At 41.3% G+C, this 26,578-nt stretch overlaps 1 long non-coding RNA gene across 1 annotated transcript in view; it reads left to right on the forward strand.

Annotated features, from left to right (window-relative positions):
- The first annotated feature begins 1,678 nt into the window (after window positions 1-1,678).
- The window catches only part of LOC132538677 (uncharacterized), a 32,653-nt gene continuing 7,753 nt past the window's right edge, over window positions 1,679-26,578 (forward strand). Inside the window, exons 1-2 of the long non-coding RNA XR_009550031.1 lie at window positions 1,679-1,745; window positions 9,878-10,024. This is a non-coding gene — a long non-coding RNA (uncharacterized LOC132538677). The remainder of the gene's footprint in view (window positions 1,746-9,877; window positions 10,025-26,578) is intronic.

Raw genomic sequence — 26,578 nt, forward strand, 5'->3', positions numbered from 1 at the left:
TCTGTGTTCTCCCCACCCACCCACCCCAGAGTCTTTTACTTTGGTGCAATACGCCAATTCCATTTCAGGTTCTACTTGTGTTTTTTTTTTTTTTTTTCTGATCTTGTTTTTCAACTTCTGCCTGAGAGTGAGATCATCCCATATTCATCCTTCTCTTTCTGACTTATTTCACTTAACATCAATTTTTCAAGGTCCATCCAAGATCAGCTGAAAACAGTGAAGTCACCATTTTTTACAGCTGAGTAGTATTCCATTGTGTATATATACCACAACTTGCCCAGCCACTCATCTGTTGTTGGACACCTGGGTTGCTTCCAGGTTTTGGCTATTACAAATTGTGATGCTAAGAACATATGTGTACACAGATCTTTTTGGATGGATGTGTTGGGTTCCTTAGGCTATATCCCCAGGAGAGGAATTGCAAAATCATAGGGTAGGTCCATTTCTAGCCTTCTGAGAGTTCTCCAGACTGTTCTCCACAGAGGTTGGACCCATTGACATTCCCACCAGCAGTGCAGGAGGTTTCCTTTGACCCCACACCCTCTCCAGCATTTGCTGCTGTTACCTTTTCTGATGTATGACATTCTCACAGGAGTGAAGTGATATCTCATTGTTGTCTTGATTTGCATTTCTCTGACAATCAGAGACTTGGAGCATTTTTTCATGTGTTTCTCAGCCTTCTGGATCTCTTCTGTGGTGAATATTCTGTCCATGTCCTCCCCCCACTTTTGGATGGGGTTATTTGTTGTCTTGTTGTTGAGTTTGGCAAGCTCTTGATATATGTTGGTTATTAAACTCTTGTCTGATGTATGGCATGTAAAGATCTTCTCCCATTCTGTGAGGGGTCTCTTGGTTTGGGTAGTGGTTTCTTTTGCTGTGAAGAAGCTTTTTAATTTGATGTAGTCCCATAGGTTTATGCTTGCCTTAGTCTTCTTTGTAATTGGGTTCATTTCATTGAACATGTCTTTAAAATTTATGTGGAAAAGAGTTCTGCCAATATTTTCCTCTAAGTATCTGATAGTTTGTGGTCTAACATCAAAGTCCTTGATCCACTTGGAATTTATATTTGTATTTGGTGAAATACAGTGGTTCAGTTTCATTCTTCTGCATGTTTCAACCCATTGTTTCCAACACCATTTGTTGAAGAGACTCTGCTTTCCCCATTAAATAGTCCGGGCCCCTTTGTCAAAGATTAGATGTGCATAGGTGTGGGGGCTTGTATTTATTTCTTCTACAAAATTACTTCATGTCCTTCTTGGGTTAAGACAGAATTTAAACAAGTTTTTTTTAAATATTTACTTATTCCCTTTTGTTGCCCTTGTTTTATTGTTGTAGTTATTATTGTTGTCATCGTTGTTGGCTAGGACAGAGAGAAATGGAGAGAGGAGGGAAAGACAAAGAGGAGGAGAGAAAGACAGACACCTGTAGACCTGCTTCACCACCTGTGAAGTGACTCCTCTGAAGGTGGGGATCCTTAGCCAGTCCTTGCACTTTGCGCCATGTGCGCTCAAACAAGTTTATGAGTAAGCTTTGAGCCATATAACCAGTCACTTGGAAATTGGAGCCCCCCCCCCTCTGTCCTCTTTTCCTTGTGCACTTTTCTTGTCAATCAAGTGTGAAAATATCCTCTTGGATCATTACCCGTTGATTTGAGGATGGCAGTAGAGCAAGATGTCTCTTGGAATTGAGTCTCGTCTGTAACTCCCCAAGCAGTTGTCACTGTTGATGGATTATATATTTAACAGGTACACATGTGAATGTTGAGTTATATTTGTTTTGTTTCTTTCCTTAAGAATTTTTTTCTTACCATGAAGGGTTTTAAAAAAATTATCTTTATTTATTTCTTGGACAGAGACAGCCAGAAATCGAGAGGGAAGGAGGTGATAGAGAGGGAGAAAGAGGACACTTGCAGGCCTGCTTCAACACTCCTGAAGCTTTCCCTCTGCAGGTTGGGACGGGGGTGGGGAGGCATCGACCCTGGGTTCTTGTGCATTGTAACATGTGCACCCAACCAGGTGAGCCACCACCAGACCTCATCGTTATAGTTATATTTGTTTAAAAATGTTTTATTATACTTATCATCATGTAATAATAATAGTTTAAAATGTGTGCAAACTTACTAAGTTACTAGAAGAGGAATAAAACCTCACTTAGAGCTTGCTATGTGATGGCTTTCTCTGTACATCAAAGAAACTTAAAAAAAAAAGTGGAATTTTATTCCAGCAGTGAATAAGGGAATTTTTAACGATGATGAAATTTTCTATACCGTCCAAAATGGTAGCTACTATTATATGTGGGTATTATGTACTTGACAAGAGCTTAATACAATTGGGGAACCTGATTTTAAATTGTATTTAATTGTAATAAGTTACAATTAAAAAGTTAAACACAACACTACATTGAACAATGTAAGTTTCGCACACGACTAATACGCTCAACTCTTTAAAAATTCTTTTTGTATTATCTTTATTTATTTGTTAGAGACAGCCAGAAGTTGAGAGGGAAGGAGTTGACAGAGAGGGAAAGACAGAGAGACACCTGCAGCACTGCTTCACCACTTGCAAAGTTTCCCCTTGCTTATGGGGACAGGAGGCTGGAGCCCGGGTCCTTGAGCATTGTAACATGTGTGCTCAACTAGGTGGGCCACCACCACCCGACCCCCTACTTGACTTCTTTAGGTCTCTTTCTTTTTTTTAAAGTGTTAACTGTTTGAACTAAGTCAGTGCTCTCCAGCATTGGCTACTATTGGATATTACTGTGGATACGGGATGCATTGGATCGACCTTCCCATGGTGCATCCCGTGAGTCCCCATTCATTGGGGAAACTGATGATCCTTCATAGCCGACTGAATCCACATGGATCCCAGTCACTTTCAAAGCCAGCAACAAGCAGCTCCTGACAGCTTTCAACCTGACGCTGTTGACTGGCTACGGAAGAAGGGCAAACACTAGAAGAAGACGACTGTGGATACACAATGATACTATGTAAGCAGCTCTAAAAAATAAATAATGCTGACACTTGAGCCTCTTATCCCACTGTTGTGTGTTCCAAAACACAGTCTGGTTTGATACTGAAGCTTTTTTCAAAGTCACCTAGTAACTCTCAAGGACAGTCCAGGGTGAAAAGCACCAGTAAACGAATTTATCTTTGTTTCCTTTCTGTTCTAGATTCAGCTTCAAATTACACTAAATTCAGAATTCTATAAGACAAAAAGGCACTTGCTACTTAAGCTTGTAGCAATGGAAAATCATATATAGATGACAACTTCTTGCAAAGACTGTCCTTAAACAGAGTTCAAATTTAATTATTTGAAAACATCCAGCCAGGACATTGGATTAGTTCGCTTTGGAGGTTTTCCTTATCGATAAAGATGGTGTGCTCAAGCTACAGACACAGAGGAGGTTCATATGAATATGTACTTGTGTGGGTTTCTGACTGCAGCCTGTGTCAACATCTGGCCACCTGCCCATAAACCAGCATGGGGTGACCTCACTGAGAAATCCAAGCTGCAAGTTCATGACAGTCTCAGCGGGAGGTCTTTGGGCAAATCACTTGGAGTGCCATACAACAACCACTGCATTTGTATCTTCCCTCGAGCTAGAAAAACAAAGATTTGGTCAAGCCACTCTCTCTGAAGCTACCATAGAAATGGTTCCAGGAAGTGTAAGGCCAGTTGTCCTCAGGACTTTTAGGGCTTCAAACAAATGTACCTTTCTTCTGGATAATAAATACCTCGAACAGTGAGTGAACCAAGCACAACTAGTTTGACCATAACAAGATTTTTGTGTTGATCTTCACTATTTGCTATTTTATTTATATAGGAGAACAAATTCTGGTTCCATATTTGTTCTACTCATTGAACTATATTGTCCAGATGTTAGAGATCAACAAGAATGTGAATGGGGAGGGTTACTTTGTTAGCCAGCAGTTAAAAATTAAGGAACAGACAATAGTTGAATGAAACAGAACAGAACCCAGTCCCAGAATCCATATCTGACAGGATAGCTATGGAATGACAGATCAGTAGAGGGAAAGGATTGCTTGATAAACCTTTGAGAGAAAATGCTTGTCTGTACAAGCATTGTATTGCACCAAAGTAAAAAACTCTGGGGTGGGTGGGCGGAGAGCACAGGTCCTGGAAAAGGATGACAGAGGACCTAGTGGGGGTTGTATTGTTATGTGGTAAACTGAGAAATGTTATACATGCACAAACTATTGTATTTACTGTTGACTGTAAAACATTAATCCTCCAATAAAGAAAATTTTAAAAAATATATCAGAAGGGAAAACACTAAGCAGAACTTGGACTGGAGTTGGTTTATTGCACCAAAGTAAAAGACTCTGGGGTCGGGGGGAGGGTTCAGGTCCTGGAACATGATGGCAGAGGAGGACCTAGTGGGGGTTGTACTGTTATGTGGAAAACTGGGAAATATCATGCATGTACAAATTATTGTATTTACTGGTGACTGTAAAACATTAATCCTCCAATAAAGGAAAAATGTTTTAAAATGTTAAAAAAATAAATAAGAATCTAATCTGAAAAAAAAAATAGGGGTATAATTCCACACCATTCTCACCACCAGATTTCCTTGTCCCCATTCCCTTCATTGGAAACTATGGTAGTTCTCCCAAGCTCACAGATAGGGCTTGATTTTATATCTGTCACTATCTATGTTTATATATCTTCATTTTTTTCTATGGTTCTGCCTTTGCTGCCTTTCTAAGTCACACCTACACTTATTACTACTTCTGTGTGTCCTTATCTTTTATATTTTCATTGGTGGACTATATTGTATTTTTCTTTTAAAGAGTTATTTATGACAGAGAAGAGGAAAGGAAAGGAAACTAGACTACCACTCTGCCATAGGTGATGCTGGGGACCTCCTGCTTGAGAGTCCACTGCTTTTACCCATTGGGCCACCTCCCCGGCCACTCCATTCTGTGTTCTGAAAAACTGCATGTGGGGAAATTTCTCTGTGCAATTGGGTTCTGCTGCATGGGAAAACACTGAAACAGTCAGGTACTTAGATATTTCTGTAACATTACCTTGAATGTTACAAACAGAAATGCAGATGGAAAACTGTCATTTCCCCCCCCAAAATCTTGACCAATTGAAAGTTCAAACAAAATGTGTCATCGGGAGTCGGGCTGTAGCGCAGCGGGCTAAGCGCAGGTGGCGCAAAGCACAAAGACCGGAATAAAGATCCCGGTTCGAACCCCGGCTCCCCACCTGCAGGGGAGTCGCTTCAAAGGCGGTGAAGCAGGTCTGCAGGTGTCTATCTTTCTCTCCTCCTCTCTGTCTTCCCCTCCTCTCTCCATTTCTCTCTGTCCTATCCAACAACGACAACAACAATAATAACTACAACAATAAAAACAACAAGGGCAACAAAAGGGAATAAAAAAAAAAATTAAAAAAAAAATGTGTCATCATTTCTCATTTTATGTGGTAGTTGCATTCCTGGAAATTTGAGTAAATTTTAAAGCTGTACACAAATGTTGACTTCCTTTCTTCTTTCTTTTCTTCCTCTCTTCCTTCCTCCTTATCTTTTTAAAAGAAAATGTGTGTTCCTAGCCTCGATAATTATAAGCAGGTTTTTCAGTAGTGTGAATGTTTTAGATTTTTTTTGTTGTTGTTGTTCTGTGGGATCCTTTCACTGCAGGCAAACTAGCATCCCTGAATCATGGTTCACAAACAAAGACTCCCCAGTTTTCAAAATGTCTTCCAGGAGACGGTGTAAAATGTCTTTCTCTCACACCCTGAGAACCATCATTCTAGAATCTGGAAGAATTCTCTCCCCCTTTCAAATCAGGCATGCAGCTAAGGCCCAAATAGAAAGCGTCTGATACTCATTTAGCACCAATGTCTACCTCCTGTTGGAATAAATGCCTAGTGTGAAGAAGAAAATTGTGGAGTCCTAAAATGGAGCAGCACTTTTGGTGATAGGAATATTGCCAGTAGAGCCTTCCAAGTTGCCTCCTGCCATTTGCTCTACCTAAGGAGCAGGAAGGTGGTGTTTCATATCTTTAAGCCAAGCATAGCGGTGTGGGCCTGACCATTTGGGCACTGTCAGGAACTCCAGGAAATTGCTGGCTTCTAGCTGGATGGCATGAGCCTCTAGCCAAGTGGCCCAGGGTAGCTCCAAGAATGCAAAAATTTATAAACTGCCCTAGGTGTTCATTCATGGTTCTAACAGGAACTAGGACACTCACAGTAACTCAAGGGATAATAATAAAGAGATTATTTACAAAGGTCTGGGCTGGCTGGAGGAAACCGTAGGCGTATATTCTGGGCTCTAGTCCTTAAGGGCAGACAAGGACTATTCCTGCATTATTCACAATAGCCAAAGAACAGCAGTAGCCTAAATGCCTATCGACAGATGACTGGATAAAGAAGCCATGGGATATATACTCTATGGAATACTACTCTGCAATCAAAAAGGATGGCATTATATCCTGTGGGACAAAGTGGATAGAACTAGAGGTGATTATGCTTAGCAAACTAAAAAAAGAAATGGGAGACAACTACCAAATGGTTTCCCTCATATGTGGAATCTAGAAAACTGAGACAAAGAAATTTAAAGAAAAGCAAAATAAAACACAAGCAAACAAATCATTCCTAAGACTTTGTGAGAACTATTTGGCTATCGCTGGGAGGGTGGGATCACAGAGCTTTGATGGTGAGTATGACGTGGAACTATAGCTTGTAATCTTACAATTTTGTAACCCATTATTAATCACAGTAAAAAAGATACACATTGCATTAAGACCAAGTTGGTTATATCATGCCTAATGTATAATTAGCTTTGTTTGATTATACTGTTTTGTTTTTGATCAGATCACTGTTCAATCCTGGCTGTTGGTGCTGCAGGTTGAACCTGGAATCTCTCCCATGCAAGTCCTCTGTGCCACCATTATACTATAATTCCACCTTATTCTGACGAATAAAAATGGAGAACATTTTGCTAGAGGTCACAGGTCAAAAAGATGAGGAGTTAGTGAACAGAAGTGTGAGAAAACTGATGTTTAATTTTCAGTTATATATACCCTAGTTCCTACCGATTTCAGTTCTTAATAACAGATACTGTTGCAGGGGAGAGGCCACGGACTTGGGGTTTGCACACACCAACATGATAGACACTTGGCTGAATGGCATCTCTTGTCTAATCAAGGGAAAGTTTAATGAAATCATTCTATTTCCATGAAGTCTAATGAGGCAGTGAATGAAAACCGAGATGCATTGAAAGCACTTGTGGAAAGTATGTGCTTGGCCATTGCTTGACCAGTGGTTTTTACTATGTGCTTTGAGATCAGAGGTCAGGCTGAAGCTTTCAGACCAGCGGTACCACCAGTTCCTGAGAAACTGCCAAGAAGTATCAATGTACCCAGACGTTGGGTGGGGCCCAGACATGCACACTCTCACATACTGTCTTAGGACTTCTGTGGATAGATGAAGAGGACTTATGGACAGATTGGAGTAGGCTTGCTGTGCAAGGCAGAGCTAAAATTCCTATAAAGTGTGCCCCCAGGGAAGTTCATGGTGGCAACTCCTGTCTGTGTGGAACTGTGTTGTTTTCTTCTCACTTCTCACTCTGACTTCTCCCTGCTCGCTTAGACTTCTCACCGCAGAAGAAGTGCTTTTGGTTTGACTATCTCTGTGTTAAACTGGTCCAGGGAGACAAGGCATTGTCTAGTTTTTTTTTTTAATTTTTATATTTATTTTCCTTTTGCTGCCCTTGTTTTTTGTTGTTGTAGTTATTATTGTTGTTGTTATTGATGTCGTCGTTATTAGATAGGACAGAGAGAAATGGAGAGAGGAGGGGAAGACAGAGGGGAGAGAAAGATAAGACACCTACAGACCTGTTTCACCGCCTGTGAAGGGGCCTCCCTGCAGTTGGAGAGCTGGGGGCTGGAACCGGGATCCTCACGCCAGTCCTTGCACTTCTTGCCCTGTGCTCTTAATCCGCTTGGGTACCACGGGTTACTCCAGGTATTGTCTACTTCTTTCTGTGTCTGGGTGATCAGGTCTATCTCAGAAGTACTGAAGCTTATTTTGGTCACATATCTAAGTTAATCTCCTTCATTATTCCACTCTTTAATAATACAGTGAACGCTTTGATCTCTCTGCTTAAATCGTGTTTAGCATCTACTTTTCAGCTGCTTCTTTTAGAAAAAGGGATTTTGTTTTCTTGTTTGCATCCTGTAAGAGTCTGCTGATGTACCCCCCATCGACGCAGTTATAGGTGTCTTATCCACACTCTCCTGTTGGTATGCTTCTTGATTCTGCTTGTGAGACCTCCTGTTTTTATCATCACATTGGGTTCCCTTATTTTGCTTGCCATGTGTTCCGTTTGCATGTCCACTGTTGGCTGGGTACCCCCCTTCCTCCGAAACATTTGGTTTAGTCCTCGCTGGTTCGAGCTTTTTCCTTCTCCCCGCCCACTATAGTACTATTCCTTTGTTCCTGACTTTTCTGCCTCAGGAGGGAGGCAGGACAGATTTGTGTTGTGATTAGGTTGTTAGACTGCATCCCTGCTCGTGAATAAAGATTGAACTGCGTTCTCAGCTCAGCCATGAGTCCCTGGTCGTCTCTTTCTCCCGCCTGCGAAGCCAGCACAGTACTCTCCCACATTTTCCCACATTTGGCTTGTGTAGCCAAATAAGGGAGAATGCATGGTACACACTTCTTTCTTGTTTTCCATTTTTTAAATTGATTTAATAGTGGTCAACAAGACCATAGAATAAGAGGGGGTACAATTCCACACAATTCCCACCACCAGAGTTCCTAGAGTCTGGCAGTCCCATTAGGCAGAGGCACCTGTTACCAAGAGCAGGCATGCAGGTTTATGTCCCAGATTCCCACTGGGAGGGGGCAAGTTTTATGAGCAGGGAGCCACTGTTACAGGACTCTCACTATCTCTCTCCCTCTCCCTCTCCACCTTTCCTCTCAATTTCTCACTGTCTCTATCAAAAGAGGGGGGAAAAATGATCACACTAAATAAATAAACAAAAACTGCTCACAAGGATTTACATTTGCAGGTACCAAGCCCCAGCAACAACCCTATGAGAAGTAAAACAAGAAAGAAAGGAAAAAAAGAAAGAGAGAGAGAGAAGGAAGGAAAAAAGAAACTCAATAAATCTAAGGACCTTTTTCATAGCAACTGTTAAGTGCTAATATTTAAGTTGATAATTTTGTATGGCTCACAAATGATACCATAAATATCTAAGTGGCCCTCAGCAGAAAAAGGTTCCCTTCCTTTGCATCCATACTGGCTTTAGTTACACCATCAGAAGTCCTTCTTCTTCTAGCGTTTGCCCTTCTTCCATAGCCAGTCAACAGCGTCAGGTTGAGCCTGATGTCAAGTTTCGAGACCTCCTTTGAATCTGGAGAGGTGGCAGTCGTTGACTATGTGGGTCATAGTCTGTCTGGAGCCGCAGGGGCAGTTCGGGTCGTCTCTGGCTCCCCAGCGATGGAACTTCAATTTCAGCAAACAGTTTGACTGTCTGTAACCTTAGGTATCAATACTATCCAACAAAGTCACTCCTGAATGTCTAAACTGAGACCCTGTGTGAGATAATACATACTGCTTTTTAAGTTGTTAAATTTTGATGTCTGTTTATAACAAAACACATGATTATATAGCACTAGATGATTAATTCACACTAATCATTCTAATTATAAGACATTCATAGCTCTTAAATGTCATAAGCCCTCATGAAAGGACAGTGTTTAAATTTGCTTGATGCATAGTTGATGTCTATATTTTCAGCACAAATAGCAAGGAAGTAATTACTCCTTGCTTATTTTCCTTTTCAGGGTCTTGTCCATGCAAGATTCTACTGCTCTTTTATTGACATTTTTCTTTCTTTCTATTTCAGGTATGTGTGCATTGGAAGAGACAGGGAGAGACCATCATGATACCATTCCACCATCTGTGGCGCTTCCCCCAGTGCGTTAGTGCTCTCATGTGGTATCAGGGCTCAGGCGCAGGGCCTCGCTTATGGCGAAATATCACACTTTACCAGGTGAGCTGTGTCTACATTTACGATCCTTTCCTCTTAAGTGAAAGTGTTAAAATTTGGCAATATCTGTAGTAGACAGTCTGCATTTCCCCCTTTATTTTGGGTAATCTAAATAAACAAAATCAACTTGAGTCTTTCCTTGGCTTTCATTTAGCTAACACTAGTTGAGTTTCCCACAAACCTTTTAAATTGGGTGGACTTTAATGTTAGGAATATGAATGTCCTTGGAATTCATCCAGATCTCTGAGCAGTAACTTCATTAAATTCTCTTTTCACTTTCTCTCTCTCTCTCTCTCTCTCTCTCTCTCTTTCTTTCTCTTTTAAAAGAAAAGTCTAGTAAATAGGTGGAAGCTCTACTCCTTTCAGGCTCAGCTTTTGTGAGGGTGACTTTAACACCCAGGTGGGCATCTAGAACTCATTTCTATTCAGGACAGAAAGTATCACTTGTAACTTCTATTTTCATATATTGTATCTTTCTTTTTAGCCCTGTGCATGAGTTTTGATATTGTACTTCTGTAGAAACTGGTAATGAAACCCAACGCATTTTTCAATATTCCGTATGTATCATGTATATTTCCCCCCCAATAAAGCAGATGGCAGTTGTCAGACTTCATCATCTTCTCCATTTCACAACTGCCTTCCACCTTCAACTGACTACACATTTCACATTCTTTCCCACCTAGAACTAGTTTGTCCAACTGGCTGGACATCTGTTTTTCTTCTCCCTTTTTGGCCAACAGGCTGCTCCTATGCCCTCCGTTCAAGAACATGTGAGAGCTTGTTCTCAGACTCCTTGCAAGCAAGACACTCTCACTGAGGATACAAGTCTGGAAGCACTTTATAAGAGACAATTGGAGATCTGTCTGTTTTGTTGGTGCATTCCATGGGGATGTTATACTGTCTGGAGAGAAAGCCGTGTGTGGGCAATAGTAACTTCTGCATAGCTAACACAAAGGATGAGTAGCTTTTCCTTCCTTAGCATTAAAAGTCTATTTAATCAACTGCAGTCGGAAAATAAAGACAGCGTGAGAAGGGTTGATAAAAACCTAAATGATCTTAAAGATTTATTTGGTCAAAAACTTTTCATCCTAAGAATTCATGAAAAGCCAATTAAATGTCCCTACCAAACTGTGAGTTCTTTCAGGATATATTATTCCTGCGAGTCTTTGCTCTTAATCTCTTTCAGGTATCCAGTTGCTAATTATAATTGTCATGCTATACATTAAAGTCCTATGAAAAAATTCACTATCTTTTTTTATTAGAGATTTAATAATGATTGACAAGATTGTGGGATAAGAGGGGTACAATTCCCACCACCAGGGTGTCACATCCCCTCCCCTCCATTGGAAACTTTCCTATTCTTTATCCCTCTGGGAGTATGGACCAAAGATCTTTATGGGGAGTAGGAGGTGGGATGTCTGGCTTCTGTAACTGCTTCTCTGCTGGACATGGGTGCTGACAGGTAGATCCATACTCCCAGCCTGTTTCTCTTTTTTCCTAGTGGGATAGTGCTCTGGGAAGATGAGGTTCCAGGACTTATTGGTGAGGTCTTCAGCCAAGGGAGGTCAGGTTGACATCATGGTAGCATCTGCAACTTAGTGACTGAAAAGGATTAAGATATAAAGCAGAACAAGTTGTTTAATCATCAAGAACCTAAAGGTAAGAATGTAGCAGATGGGATTTGGGGTCTTCATGTTGGAAGAAACTAGGAAGTCTATTTTAGGTCTATTCCAAGGGGCCCATGACTTTACTAATTTTTGCTTGAGCCCAACAGCTAACATGCAGGTGGGTTAGGAGTATTGTCTGGGAAGATGGTGTCAAGAAATCTGGATCATGGCGGAGAGAAGCTCCCAAGTATGAGAAAAGTAAGAAGTCAGAACTTTTGAGTTTCTGAACATTACCCAGTTTGTCTGAAACAGTCAGGACAATGGTTCAGGGTGTGGCTCCATTTGGGGTTTCATCTGCAAACCAGAGGCCAGAACAATGAAAGACAGCTTGCGTTTCCGTGGTTTGGCAGAGCTGGAGAAGAGAACACGTGATAAATCACTCTGTCTTCATGTCAGAGTCTCTATTGTCTGGTTGGCCTGGCTCAGAGGTGGTAGACAGACAACCAAAACTTGCCTTTGAATATTCATCACCATTTATTTGACACTCGCCATGTGCTAGGTGAGAGACATATTAGGTGCCTTACTTAAACAGTCTTTACATCTGATGGTATTTCCATTTGGGAAATTAAAGTCAGGAATTCCAGAGAAAATTAGTTCATTCAGCAGTTTCTACTAAGAGGTTCAAATGTCAACCCTGGCATATTTTTTACTTTACTGTTAGGTACATTCCCCCAAGCCTCCTTAACATTAGCAAAATGGGGACAAGGAGTCCATGGGGATAAAGGGGTTGATGCTAGGGAAATATATAATTAGAACTTAGAAAATCCAAGTAGGGGCCTGGGAGCTGGCACAGTGGATGGGTAGCTGAGCTTGGTAATATGGGGTCCTGAGTTCAGTCCCTGACTTCCCATGTGTTCTGCTGCTTTCTCTTCCTTTCTGTCTTGTGTTACTATGTAAATCAAATCAAATTAAATCAAAATCAAATTAAATTAAATCAAAATCAAATCAAATTTTTAAAAAGTCGATAAAAAGCATATCACAAAATGCTTGCACATCTAAATCTCTTTCTTTAAAAGACTTTTAAAAATATTTATTTATTATTAGAGACAGAAATTGAGATAGGAGGGAAAGATAGAGAGGAAAAGCAGCAGAGAGACACCTTAAACCCTACTTCACCACTCACAGAGCTTTCCCCCTGTAGGTGGGGACCAGGCCTTGAACCTAGGTCCTTGCACACTGCAATGTCTGTGCTCAACCAGCTGCACCACTGCCTGGCCCCATCACATCTGATTCTCTATGAGCACCTGCACCTAGTTTCACAGTAGTTCCTCTGCAGGGGCACATCCTGAGGTTCAGGCTTCTTCCTAGTGATTAAGAAGCCAGGGGTGTTATCATTAGACTTTGTCAGTAAATTTTCAGCAGTTTAACAAGTCTGCTCCACTTGAAGGAATCATGTTAAGTGAAATAAGTCAGAAAGAGAAGGATGAATATGGGATGATCTCATAAGCAGAAGTTGAAAAACAAGATCAGAAGAGAAAACACAAGTAGAACATGAACTGGATGGAGTTGGTGTATTTATTGCACCAAAGTAAAAGACTCTGGGGTGGGTGGGCGGAGAGCACAGGTCCTGGAAAAGGATGACAGAGGACCTAGTGGGGGTTGTATTGTTATGTGGAAAACTGAGAAATGTTATGCATGTACAAACTATTGTATTTACTGTCAACTATAAAATATTAATCCCCCAATAAATAAATTAAACAATAAAAAAGATCAGAAGGGAAAACACTAAGCAGAACTTAGACTGGAGTTGGTTTATTGCACCAAAGTGAAAGACTCTGGGGTCGGGGGGAGGGTTCAGGTCCTGGAACATGATGGCAGAGGACCTAGTGGGGGTTGAACTGTTATGTGGAAAACTGGGAAATGTTCTGCATGTACAAACTATTATATTTTACTGTTGACTGTAAACTATTAATCCTCTAATAAAGAAATTTTTTAAAAAAGACTAAATAAAAAAATCTGCTCCAGAATTTTGGTATAGAGGAAAGATATTTTCTTTCTTTCTTTCTTTCTTTCTTTCTTTCTTTCTTTCTTTCCTTCTTCCTTCCTTTCTTTTTTTTTATTTTTGAAGCATGCTTGTCTGCACTCAGTTTAATTTAATAGAAAACCTACTGTCTATTTTATTGACTTTTTAAATTTTTTATTGATGTTTTCTTTCTTTTTTTCTTTTCTTTTCTTTTTTTTTGAAGCATGCTTGTCTGCACTTCAGATAGTTTAATTTAATGGAAAACCTACTGTCTGTTTTATTGACTTAAAGAATCACAACTTCATTGAAAGTCTTCCTTGTGTAGACATTTAAAGTTTACTTCCGCCCACTAAAATATTTGTTTCTAAAGCTTTCTTCCTAAATACAACGAAGTTCAACATGGTCATGTCAATTGATGTGTTGACAAAAGTTGTGTGTTCACCCACAGAACTTCTGTGTTATTCTCAATTAGCTTAGCATCCAAAAAATGTTGCATCAAAAGAAGCGAGTGATGTTTCAGATTAGACAGCCCTGTTTTGAAAGTCGTGTGATTTCTTTCCTGTTCTAGAAAGGTCTCATTGTTCACATTGACTGGGGGAACTTCTTTTTTATTATTATTAATTTAATAATAATCAACAAGACCATAGGATAAGAGGGGCACAATTCCCACCTCCAGAGTTCTATATCCCACTCCCTCCACTGGAAGCTTCCTTATTTTTTCTCCCTCTGTGAGTATGGACCAAAGATCTTTATGGGGTGCAGAAGGCAGAAGGTTTGGCTTTTGTAATTGCTTTTCCCCTGAACATGGGTATTAGCAGGTTGATCCATACTCCCAGCCTGTTTCTGACTTTCCCTAGTGGGGCAGGGCTCTGGAGCAGTGGGGTTCCAGGACACATTGGTGAGGTCGTCTGCCCAGGGAAGTCAGGTTGGCATCATGGTAGCTTCTGCAACTTGGTGGCTGAAGAGCATTAAGAAATAAAGCAAATTGTTTATTCATCAGCCACCTAAAGGTAAGAACATAGCAGATGAGACTTGGGGTCTCCATTTTGGAAAAAGCTAGGAGGTCTATTTTAGGTATCTACCAAAGGGCCCATGACTTTACTAATTTTTTGCTTGAGCCCGACAGCTAATATGCAGGTGGACTACGAGTATTGTCTGGGAATATGATGTCAGAGTTGAAAATAGGACAAGAAAGCTGGATCAGGGCAGAGAGCAGCTCCCAAATATGGGAAAAGTATCCAAGTACTGTTCAGCACAGGAACCTGTGTGAGCTCTGTATCCCTATAGCTCTGAGCTCACATTCTGTGGTTACAGCTAGGAACATTCTAGGCTGCTCTCATTTCAGGACCCGTCTTCCTCAAGTGGCTGAGTATGTTGACCCAACTTCCCTTCAGAGAGTGGGACAGTCCCTACCATTGTTGTTTCAAATTGAGGGCAAGGTCCTGTAGAGGCCCACAAGAGGGTTTATGATGTCGTTCCTGTTGGAGATGACTAGTGATGGTGGAGAGAGAGGTCTGTCAGAGATCTAGGCTCATCATGTCTGTGTGGGAACCCCAGGATTCTCTGACTAGGGCTGTGGATGTTGGGGTGGTCTGGTAATGACCAAAAGAGATATCATTAAAGTATGTCAGTTTCTTGCTCTTATCCAGCTTTTGTGGTCTTTACTTTGTCTGACAAGTTTAGCCTTAGAGACTAGGGGGAACTTCTCACTCGTTTAAACTAATTTCCTCTTTTTCTTCTCCTTCTCCTTCACTTTCTTCTCCTCTACCTCCTCTTTTACCTTCTCCTCCTCTTCTACCACCTCCTCCTCCACCACCTCCTCCTCCCCCACCTTCTCTTCTTCCTTCACCTTCTCCTCCACTTTCTCCTCCTCCTCCTCCACCTCTTCTTCCTCCTCCACCTTCTCTTCCTCTTCCGCCACCTCCTCCTCCTCCACCTCCTCCTCCCCAGTTTTCCTCCTTTTAATTTTTGCCTAATACCTAGCCTATGTCAAGATTCTGTGATATTCTTAAATGCTTTTTATAGCTGCTGTGTTCAAACTAGGATCTAAAAAAAACACCGTATATTGTATTTGGTTGTTATACTGACTGTGTGTTTTATTCTATGTGATTATGTCCCCTTTTGACACAATTCATTTATTGGAAAAACTAGTCTTCATGTTGTGGAACATTTTACCTTTTGAATTTGACAGATTGCTTTCTCATGATAATAATTAGTTCCATTATTCTCTATATTTATTATCTGTAAACTGGCTGTTAAATTTTAAAGGTTAATTCAGATTTGGTTCAATTTTTTTAAAGTGTCGCTTTTTAAATATTTTATTTATTTATTTGATAGAGACAAAAAGAATCTGAGAGGGAAAGGGGAGAGAGAGAGAGAGATCCCTACAGCACTGCTTCACTGTTTGTGAAGCTTTCCCCCTTTTAGGCTTGAACGCAGCCTTTCAGCATTGTAGCATGCACTTAACTGGGTTCATCACTACCTTGTCCTGAGTTAAATTTTTATTGGTAAAAAATAGTTTGTAAATGGAAAATTATAGTTTTGTGTCTTGTATCATTTAAAAATGTTTTTTTTGGCACAACACTAGTCTATAACATATCTATTTCAGGTGTGCATCACTACACATCAGCATCGTTTCACATTGCGTTATGTTTACCACGACAGTCTAATTTCTATTCATTATCGCACAGCTGACTCCTTTTGCCAGATTAACTCAAACTCTTGAAATAGGTCAGAATTTTACACCTGACTGACTCAGAAAACCAGGACGAAGCACTTCAGTCCTTTCTGTGTGGGAAAAGTTGTGCACTATACTACGATGCAATATTGAAATGGGGGCTTCCCACAAGGAGTTATCTATCTTTCTACCTTGTGACCGTTTTTTGTTTGTTTGTTTGTTTCCTCCAAGGTTATCACTGGGGTTAGGTGCCTGCACCATGAATCCACTGCTCCTGGAGGCCATTTTCCCCCCATTTTGTTGCCCTTGTTGTTATTGTTGTTGTTGGATAGGACAAGAGAGAAGGGGAAGACAGAGAAGGGGGGAGAAAGACACCTGCAGACCTGCTTCACCGCTTGTGAAGTGACCTCCCTGCAGGTGGGGATCCGGGGGCTCGAACTGGGATACCTTACTACTCCTGTCCTTGCGCTTCAGGCCATGTTCACCTAACCCACTGTGCAACCACCAGCCCTGCCTCGTGGCTGTTTTTAAAGTTTCCTTTGGGGGAAGGGTGACAGGGGCTGGGAGTTTGGTGTTTGTATCTCTCCTTTTTTGGTGTTTCATCCACTTTTCTTACCAAAGGGGCCCTAACTCCTCTCTAAAATAATCATTTTTTTAGTATCCTGCTTCGCACCTCTTTCTTTTCTGGGCTTATTACTTGATTCTTTTCATCTAAGAGTTTCCTTTCATTCTGTTCATCATTTTTGTTTAGTACCCACATTAGTGAAGTCTGGTATTCATTGTTTTCCATCTGACCTGCTCCATTTAGTATATTGTTTCCTTGGTCTGTCCGTGTTGTTTCAGATCATGTTGCCTGTGTTTTAAGGTTCAGTGTGGATTTCTAGTCATTGTGATGCTTAGATCAGTCATTGTATTAAGCAATGGCAATTGGGCCCATCAACTTAGCATCTAATTATCTATCAATCACTGCTCAATTCTTAGACCCACTACTTCATCAAGATTGAAAAATGATCTATCATTTCTTCTATATTTATGAAGGAAAATTGTTTATTTATTTGGTACATTGAACCTACCTTCCTATATGTGCAAGTCCACCTCTCCAGGCCAGCTTTTTCTCATAGAAAGAGAGAGAGAGACAGAGGGAGAGACATCATAGCAGTGAAGTTGCCCCCCAATGCTATGAGTGTTCCCATATGGAATGTTGAGGGTTTGGACCTGGATCATGTATGTGGCAGGGCAGGGCAGGGCAGGTACTCCATGAGATGGGCTATCTCACTGATCCCAGCAAGAATGTCTTAAATGAAAAATGTGACCTCATTAATTGTTGAATAAGGCAAGACCTAGCCCGTGCCTGAAAGGTGAAGTCTTGATTCTTCTAACAATTTTGAGAGCTAAGAGTTGGTGCACTACTAGTCTTACATGGTGACTAATGAGTCTTTCTCTGAGTATCATTGTAAATTACCACTTTGAAATCTGACATTTTAAGCACTGATGTTTTTCCTTTCTACCCAAATTGTGCCGACTTTGCCAGCCCAAAGTGCCTCAGCTTTTCAGTTTAGTTCATGACATAACTTCTTTTAAGTTTTGTTGTTTCCTTACTAGCTAGCATAAAAATATGTCTGACTCCTTTTATAAATGACCTATTTGAACACGAAATCAATTATTTCCCAAAAGGAGTTTTTTTTCCAGAGGAGTGATATTTAAAGATCCCAGTATTTGTCCATAAAAGGGGATTTTACTCTTGAACAAAAGCTGGAGGCAGACACAGTCTTCTAACTATGTACTAATATTTATAAAACTTTTGTGTTTCAGTTTATTCTAGAGTAAATATCATTATGTCATCTTGACTTCATTTTCCCTGTGAATTTTTTTTTCTGCTTCTTGCTTTAGAAATATAATTTTTCAGCTTAGTCAACTCAATAGAAAGAAGATCAGTGACAAATACTAGCAAATTATCCTTATGTCCAGTTCTGAAATTTTGAACCCAGAAGTCATATTTTTAAATTTTATTTTTTGTTTTCTTAATATTAACTCATTTCAGAGAATAAACATCTTTGGTTGGAATAATCCTTTATTTTCATTTTACAGATTTATAGAGTCTTATAGATACTGACTATTTTATTTTTGTTCTTGGTTCAGAAATCTGTTCATTTTATTTGTGGCAGTCATTTGCAATTCTTCAAATTAACATGAAAAAATCCAGTTTTGGCTTTATTAGCAACCAAATGATATGTAAATTTAAAAATGAGCATTTTTCTTGAAGCAAATTGGCAAAGACTGGAAAAAATTTTATGTTCAATTCCACGGAGATTTAAATGACAATCTCAACTTTTGGAGCCTGCCATATTATGGTGACTCCAAGATTTTTTCCCTTCATTTATTTATTTATTTATTCCCTTTTGTTGCCCTTGTTGTTTTGCTGTTTTTGTTATTGTTGTTGATGTCGTCATTGTTGGATAGGATAGAGAGAAATGGAGAGAGGAAGGGAAGACAGAGAGGGGGAGAGAAAGAGAGACACCTGCAGACCTGCTTTACCGCCTGTGAAGCGACTCCCCTGCAGGTGGGGAGCCGGGGTCTCGAACTGGGATCCTTAAGCCAGTCCTTGCGCTTAGCTCCACGTGCGCTTAACCCGCTGTGCTACCGCCCAACTCTCTGATTTTTTTTTCCTTCTATTTGAAGTGTCTACTGTGTTCTTCCTTACCCAAGTATAGAATCCTCCCCACCCCGCCCCCTGAACCTCCAAAACCTTCTCTTCTGATCCACCAGGCTTGAGCAGGCAATGCAGATATTCTATTATAGAATTCAGGCTTCCATTGATTTTTTTTTTTTTTTTTTTTTGTAAAAAACTAGAGAGAACTATTTTGGCCTTTGTGGCTCACTGAGAAAGAGGCCAGAGCATCACTCCAATACAAGCAGTGCAAAGATCCTGCAGGAACTAAGGCAGAACTAAGTGTACTCTGCCAGCTATGGGGTTTCTCCAGCAAGATGCATTGACATATGACTGGTCTTGTGGGTCTTTGAAAGAATTCACAACAGAAAAAATATAGAAGGAAGAAAAAGGGATATATAATAAGAAACTTGTTAACAAGAGAGCAGTGAGCAGAAGACAGAGCTTTCAACTACAAAGACACTACAAAGACGCAGAGTAAACCCTGTCTCTGTTTATACAGGAAATATTTCATATGGGCTTGATAACTGCAAGATGAATCCGCCCTCAGGGCAGCTTTATTTGTTTATTTGTTTATAGAGATATAGAAAAACTGAGAGAGGAGGGGGAGATAGAGAGGAGGAGAGAAAAAGAGACGCCCGCAGTACTGTTTCACCACTCATAACCCCCCCCCCCCCAAACACACACAGGTGGGGACCAGGGGTTTGAACCCTGGTACTTGAGAACAGTAATGTGTGCTTGTTTTACCAGGTGTGCTGCTGCCTGGCCTCTTTATAGGAGATCTTATAGCAGACTTATTGTGGTATTTTTTTAATGTAGTTTCCTCATGTCTGTTTGCTTCTGATGTATGTTTCAAGTTATCTGGCCAAGGCCAGGGGTCCATTTCTTTGGAGATGGTGTTTTCCACTGGGGTTCTGCTTGGCTGGATATACATTGTACAAATAGGACATGATTGTGAGAAATAGAGAAACAAGACATACTGGAAGATACAGACTATCACAGTAAACAAGGCCTGAAAATGTGAAAACAGAATGTTCTATGAATGGACTGTGTGGTCAGCATTCATATGTTACACCAGAGTGTCTTCTTTGAAATTATTAAAGTTAACCCTCAGCACCCAGATGCCATTTCTATTTATTTTTTTAAAGACATATTTATTTACCTAACAAGAAAGAACATTACTTTAGCACAAACTGAGTCAGGGAATTAACTAGAAACCTCATACATGCAAGTCCTGTGCTCTGTTACTGAGACGCCTCCCCACCTCTCACACAGCTATTTAAATGTGTGTTTGTTTGTTTTTATTTTCAGTTGCCACCAGCGTTATAACTGCAGTTTGGTGTTGGCACCACTCTTATGGGACCTTTTTTTTTTTTTTTTTCTATTTCATTTGAAAGGACAGAGAGAAATTGAGAAGAAAGGGGAGATAGAAAGGGAGAGAGAAAGATAGATAGCTGCAGACCTGCTTCACCACACCTGAAGCATCCCTCCTACAGTTGGGGAAAGGGGGAGAGGGCTCAAACCCAAGTTTAAGAGTTTTTAAAGGGTCTGCTGAGATAGCTTAATATTTATGCAAGAAGGGCCTGGGTGGGGGCACACCTAGTTGAGCACACATGCTACAGTGCACAAGGACCCAGGTTCGAGCCCCCCTTCCCCACCTGCAGGGGGAAGCTTTGTGAGTGGTTTAGCAGGTCTGCAGGTGTCTCTCTGTCTCTCTCCCTCTCTAGCTTCCCTCCTCCTCTCAATTTCTGGCTGTCTTTATCCAATAAATAAAGATAAAAAAGAGATTAAAAAATATTTATGTAAGATGACTTTCATGTCTGAGGCTCTGCAGTGCCAAGTTGGATCCCCAGCACTATAGGGCTGGAAATTTATCAGCACTCTGCTAAATAGAAGAGCCTTGAAAGCATTTTTCTTCGGACTGGTTGCCACCTGCTTTGGTATTTATAATAACTGAGTACTAGCTCTGATGATGTAAGGACTTCAGAGAAAAGGCTAGGCCACACAGGTGGGTACCACTGAGCAGCCAGGAAAGAAATCTTGGTCAACAGCTGCCACTGCCTTCAGCAAGCCCCAGTGACAGTACAAGACTGTGGCCATGGCATTCCTAAGTATTCTTTCAGATCACATTAGGCCAGTTCCCCAACCATCACTTGCAAAAAATCCAAACGCCACCTAGAAGTCTCATTGCCTTGCTTTTAAAAATCCATTATTCCTCCCAGACATAAGCACTTAAGGGAGCAAGCTGACTTATTTCAGGATACTTGTAAAAAAGCACTGTATCAACAGAGCCGAGCTTCCAGACCCTGTGAGCAAAGGCTTGTGAAACTAATAGCTAACACAGAAAAGAGTTAATAGCTCTTTTGAATGCGGCTTGAAGGCTCCTATGAGATGCTGTCTAATTGTGTATAATTGCCCATTACTGATAATGGTTTTTGTTCCTATGGTTCCCACCTGAGGTCTGCATTGCCAGTGCTACGACTTTTACAAATAACCAGGGCTGGTCAGGACACTTCTGCGCCAATACTTGAAGGTGAAAAAGCAGAAGATGTCAAAGGTCTCATGTGTCAGAAGGTATTGGCTTAAATTTCCCTCTTGACCAATTCAGGGTTTATTGTACAGAATTCTGAGGCCTCTTTAATGAAACACAATAGAGAGAGCTTATACTACCTGTAGATTTGTATTGAGTAAGTTATTTCTAAATAAAGAACTGAAGGGAAAAAAATTAGGACATGTCTTGCTTTTACTGTATCAACTGTAGGCAGAAAAAGAAAATGGTCTCTGTCCTCAAAGTAAATATCTTCTTTACAGAAAAGCATTTGCTAGAAAATACAGCAGAAATGACAGAGGTGAAAAACAATGTTTGCAAAGCATCATGAAGTGATTGACCCAGACAGGGCCCAATAATGAATGTTAGATTCCCAACAGATTACTTGCTAACAGCTAAGAGGGGGGACAGCACCTTTCATAATAAAGAAATATGACTGTTATTACCTATAATTGAGTTTACTATCCAATTTTCCCACTATTAATGATGCTTGGTGACTCCTGAGGTAATGCCTTATAAATTATACACCACTGCTTGTTCCCTAACCAGTAATATTTAAAATGGAAGCTGGACCAGAAGCCTTGCTAAGCTGCTAATGAAAGGAAGTACAAAGCAGAGAAGAGGTGCTGCTCCGTCACATTCAGAGTGTGGGTTTTTATTTTATTTTATTTTATTTTATTTTATTTTATTTATAAAAAGGAAACAGTGACAAAAACCATAGGATAAGAGGGGTACAACTCCACACAGTTCCCACCACCAGAACTCCATATCCCATCCCATCCCCTGATAGCTTTCCTATTCTTTATCCCTCTGGGAGTATGGACCCAGGGTCATTGTGAGATGCAGAAAGTTGAAGGTCTGGCTTCTGTAATTGCTTCCCTGCTGAACATGGGCATTGACAGGTCAATCCATACTCCCAGCCTGTCTCTCTCTTTCTCTAGTGGGGCAGGGTTCTAGGGAAGTGGAGCTCCAGGACACATTGGTGGGGTTGTCTGTCCAGGGAAGTCTGGTCGGCATGATGGTAGCATCTGGAACCTGGTGGCGGAAAAGAGAGTTAACATACAAAGCCGAACAAATTGTTGAACAGTCATGGACCTAAAGGCTGGAATAGTGCAGATGAAGAGTTGGAGGGACTCTCCATTTTGTAGATAGCTAGTAGGCATATTTTATATTCCAAAGGGCCTGTGGCTATACAAGTTTTTTTTTTTCCCCTAAGCCTGAAATCTGATATGCAGGTGGACCCAAGTTATTGTCTGCAGAGATGATGTCATGGCTGGAAAAAGAACCAGAAAGCTGGATCAGGGAAGAGTAGCTCTCAAATATAGGAAAAGTGCATAAATATTGTTGACTGTGAACCCCACTGATTTGATGTGATCTGGGGCCCATATTCAGCTTAGGAGCCTCTGTGACCTCTGTATCTCTGTAGATCTGAGCTCACATCCTGTGGTCATGAGTAAGAACGTGGGCTTCTTCTATAAGATAATTGGTTTGGTCTCTTTAAAAGAAGTTAGTTGTGGTCTGGGAGGTGGCACAGAGGATACAGCATCAGACTCTCAAGCATGAAGTCTTCAATTCAATCCCAGGCAGCACATGTACCAGAGTGATGTCTGGCTCTTTCTCTCTCCTCCTATGTTTCTCATAAATAAATAAATAAATAAATAAATAAATATTTTTTTTAAAGTCAGTGATGGGCAGGAGAGATAGCATAATGGTTATACAAAGAGATTCTCATGGCTGAGGCTCCAAGTCCGAGTTTAATCACCACACCCCCCACCCCCACCCCAACCACCAGAAGCCAGAGCTGATCAATGCTCTGGGAAAAAAAAAAAAAACCTAAAAAGTCAGTGGCAAAAATAAGGCAGAGAACTTTGGTGGAATGTGAAGTGACTTACAGTGACCATGTATAGTTGTGAAGTTATACCCCTGGAATCTTACAATTTGTAAATTATAAAATTCAAATACTATAGGAGACTTTATTAGATCTGGGTTGTAAAATTGCAGCTTTGAAAATATTTTGGGTAGGGGCTGGATGGTGGTGCACCTGGTTGAGTGCACAGGCTACAGTGCGCAAGGACCGAGGTTCAAGCCCCCTGGTCCCCACTTGCAGGGGGATGCTTCACAAGTGGTGAAGTAGGGCTGCAGGCGTCTCTCTGTCTCTCTCCGCCTCTGCCATGCCCTTCCCTCTCCATTTCTGGCTGTCTCTATCTAAAATAAAGATTTTTAAAAATTGGGGTCAAAGGTGAGCATTTGAATGAGAATTATTATTATTTATCTCTGTTTACCAGAGCACTGCTCAACTTAGGTTTATGATAGTGCAGGGGATTGAACCTGAGACCTTGGAGCCTCAGGCATGAAAGTCTTTTGCAGAACCACTATGCTGTCACCCTAGCCTGGAATGCGGATTATTCACATGCCAGGTAAGGTCCTCACAGGACTGAAAAGAACTTAGTCATGAGAAGTGATGAAAAGACTATGAGAGATACGGTTAGGTGCCCGGGGAAGTGCGTGTACCTGGTTGAGCGCACACAGTACAGTGCTCAAAGACCAGGGTTCAAGACTCCAGCCCTCACTTGTGGGGGACGGGGGTGTTTCATGAGCAGTGAGTCAATGCTGCAGCTGTCTCCCTCACCTCTGTCCATCTCTATCTCCTCCTTCCCTCTCAATTTCTCTCTGTCTCTATTAAAAATCAGCACTTTTTTTTTTAAGAGAGAGAGGTGTGGTCATGCCTACAGGAAGCAGTGGATGTGGAACTACTCAGAATTTAGAGGGAAGCCATTGCAGCCTCCCTCAGACCTGCAAGGACACTCCTGCAGGCAGCTGCAGGAGCCTAGCCTCAGATACTGACCATACTGTGCTGTCGGAGAAAGCATAATGTGTATTTCTTCCTATGCAAAAATGCATCATGACTTTTCCGACATCCCAGCATTGGACCGGAGATGCAGCCAGTGCCAGACTAGCAACCTTTCAGGGGAGAGTAGAGGAAAAAGAGCCCAGCTCCTATTCCCTCCTTTACCCTTTTCCCTTTTGGCCTCTGATGTCTCTGAGTGTTTCTCACTGGCTAAATCCAGCTGGGTATGTGGCTGTGGCTTCCTGCAGAAGTCAGCCTTAAAGGAGCCCTCTTGCACTACCAGTAGGAATGTAAATTGGTTCAACCCCTGTGGAGAGCAGTCTGGAGAACTCTCAGGATGATCTATCCTATGATACTGCAATTCCTCTCCTGGGGATGTATCCTAAGGAACCAAACATACTCATCCAAAAAGAGCTGTGTAAACCTATGTTCATAGCAGCACAGTTTGTAACAGCCAAACCTGAAAGCAACCCAGGTGTTCAACAACAGATGAGTGGCTGAGAAGGTTATGGTATTTATGCCCAATGGAATACTACTCAGGTATTAAAAATGGTGACTTCATTTTCTTCACCTCATCTTGGATGGAGCTTGAAGGAATCGTGTGAAGTGAGATCAGTCAGAAAGAGAAGGATGAATATGGGATGATCTCACTCATGGACAGAAGTTGAAAAATAAGAACAGAAGGGAAAACACAAAGCAGAACATGGACTGGAGTTGGTGTATTGCCCCAAAGTAAAATATTCTGGGGTGGTTGGGCGGAGGGTTCAGGTCCTGGAACATGATGGCAGAGAAGAACCTAGAGGGGATTAGATTGTTATGTGGAAAACTGAGGAATGTCACACAGGCACCAACTATTGTATTTTATTGTTGACTGTAAACCATTAATTCCCCCAATAAAAGAAAAGAAAAAGTCAGCCTCTCGGGACTTGAGGCTCTAGCAGAGAAAGTGGATAATGTACTTGTAGATAACGAAGCACAGCTGGGCAGTGGAGTATCCATCAGTTACTTGATAGGCTGACTATCCATCAGTTGATAGGTGTGAACAATGTTCTGATTACATAAAAAATTAATCCTCTTAAAGGGTGCTTGTGTGTGTGTGTGTGTGTGTGTGTGTGTGTGTGTGTATGTGTACAAGTTCATATTGAAGTTTTGATGATAAAGTGTCATGATCGCATCAGTTCTCAAATTATTTAGCAAGGTAATTGGAATAGGTACATGCAGTTGATATGTAAACAAGCTTACTCAAAGTGATTTATTATTAGCAGTTTTGTCCATTTGTCTCCAACTGTGTCAAGCCTCAAGAAACAATCATGGGCAGCCAGATAGCTCATTGGGTTAGTGCACTGCTTTGCCATGTGCACGACTCAGGTTCAAGTCTGGCTTCCACCACATTGGAGGAAGCTTCAGTGCTGTGGTGTCTTCTTCCTGTCTCTTTGTCTCTCATTCCATCTGAAAAAGTCAGCCTGCAATGGCAAAGGCCCCACAAAGACTATATATATATATGGTGTACTAAAGCAGATAGCAGCAGGGCCTCAAGTGGAACCTCTCATCCCCAGGAGGATATATATAGGACAGTCAGGTGGTACTTAACCATCCAGACCAGCTGCTCACAGGCAGAAGTAAATGCCAGGGGATGTGAATTGGTCTGAAAGTCCTGAGATCAATATAAACAAATGGAAAAGGCAGAGGTCAAAATTCAGATGGGGGGGCGAAGGACAGTAGCACACTGTGTTAAGAACACATAGCACAAAGCACAAGGACCGGCATAAGGATCCCGGTTCAGGCCCTCGGCTCCCCACCTGCAGGGGAGTCGCTTCCCAGGCGGTGAAGCAGGTCTGCAGGTGTCTATCTTTCTCTCCCCGCTCTCTGTCTTCCCCTCCTCTCTCCATTTCTTTCTGTTCTATCCGACAACAGCAACAACAGCAACGAGGGCAACGACAATGGAAAAAAGATGGCCGCCAGGAGCAGTGGATTGGAGGTGCAGGCACCAAGCCCCAGCAATAACCCTGGAGGCAAAAAACAAAAACAAAACAAAACAGAAAATTCAGCCAGGAAAGCTGACAGTTAAATCCGAGACTCTGGACAAGCATATTCAAGGGAGTGAACTATGAATTGATGTAGATTATGATTCCAGAAATTCTAGTCAGTGACTCACTCTGAACGTGTCACTTGACAGGTACTTATGT

Source organism: Erinaceus europaeus, chromosome 5 (assembly GCF_950295315.1).
Source record: "Erinaceus europaeus chromosome 5, mEriEur2.1, whole genome shotgun sequence".
NCBI lineage: Eukaryota > Metazoa > Chordata > Mammalia > Eulipotyphla > Erinaceidae > Erinaceus > Erinaceus europaeus.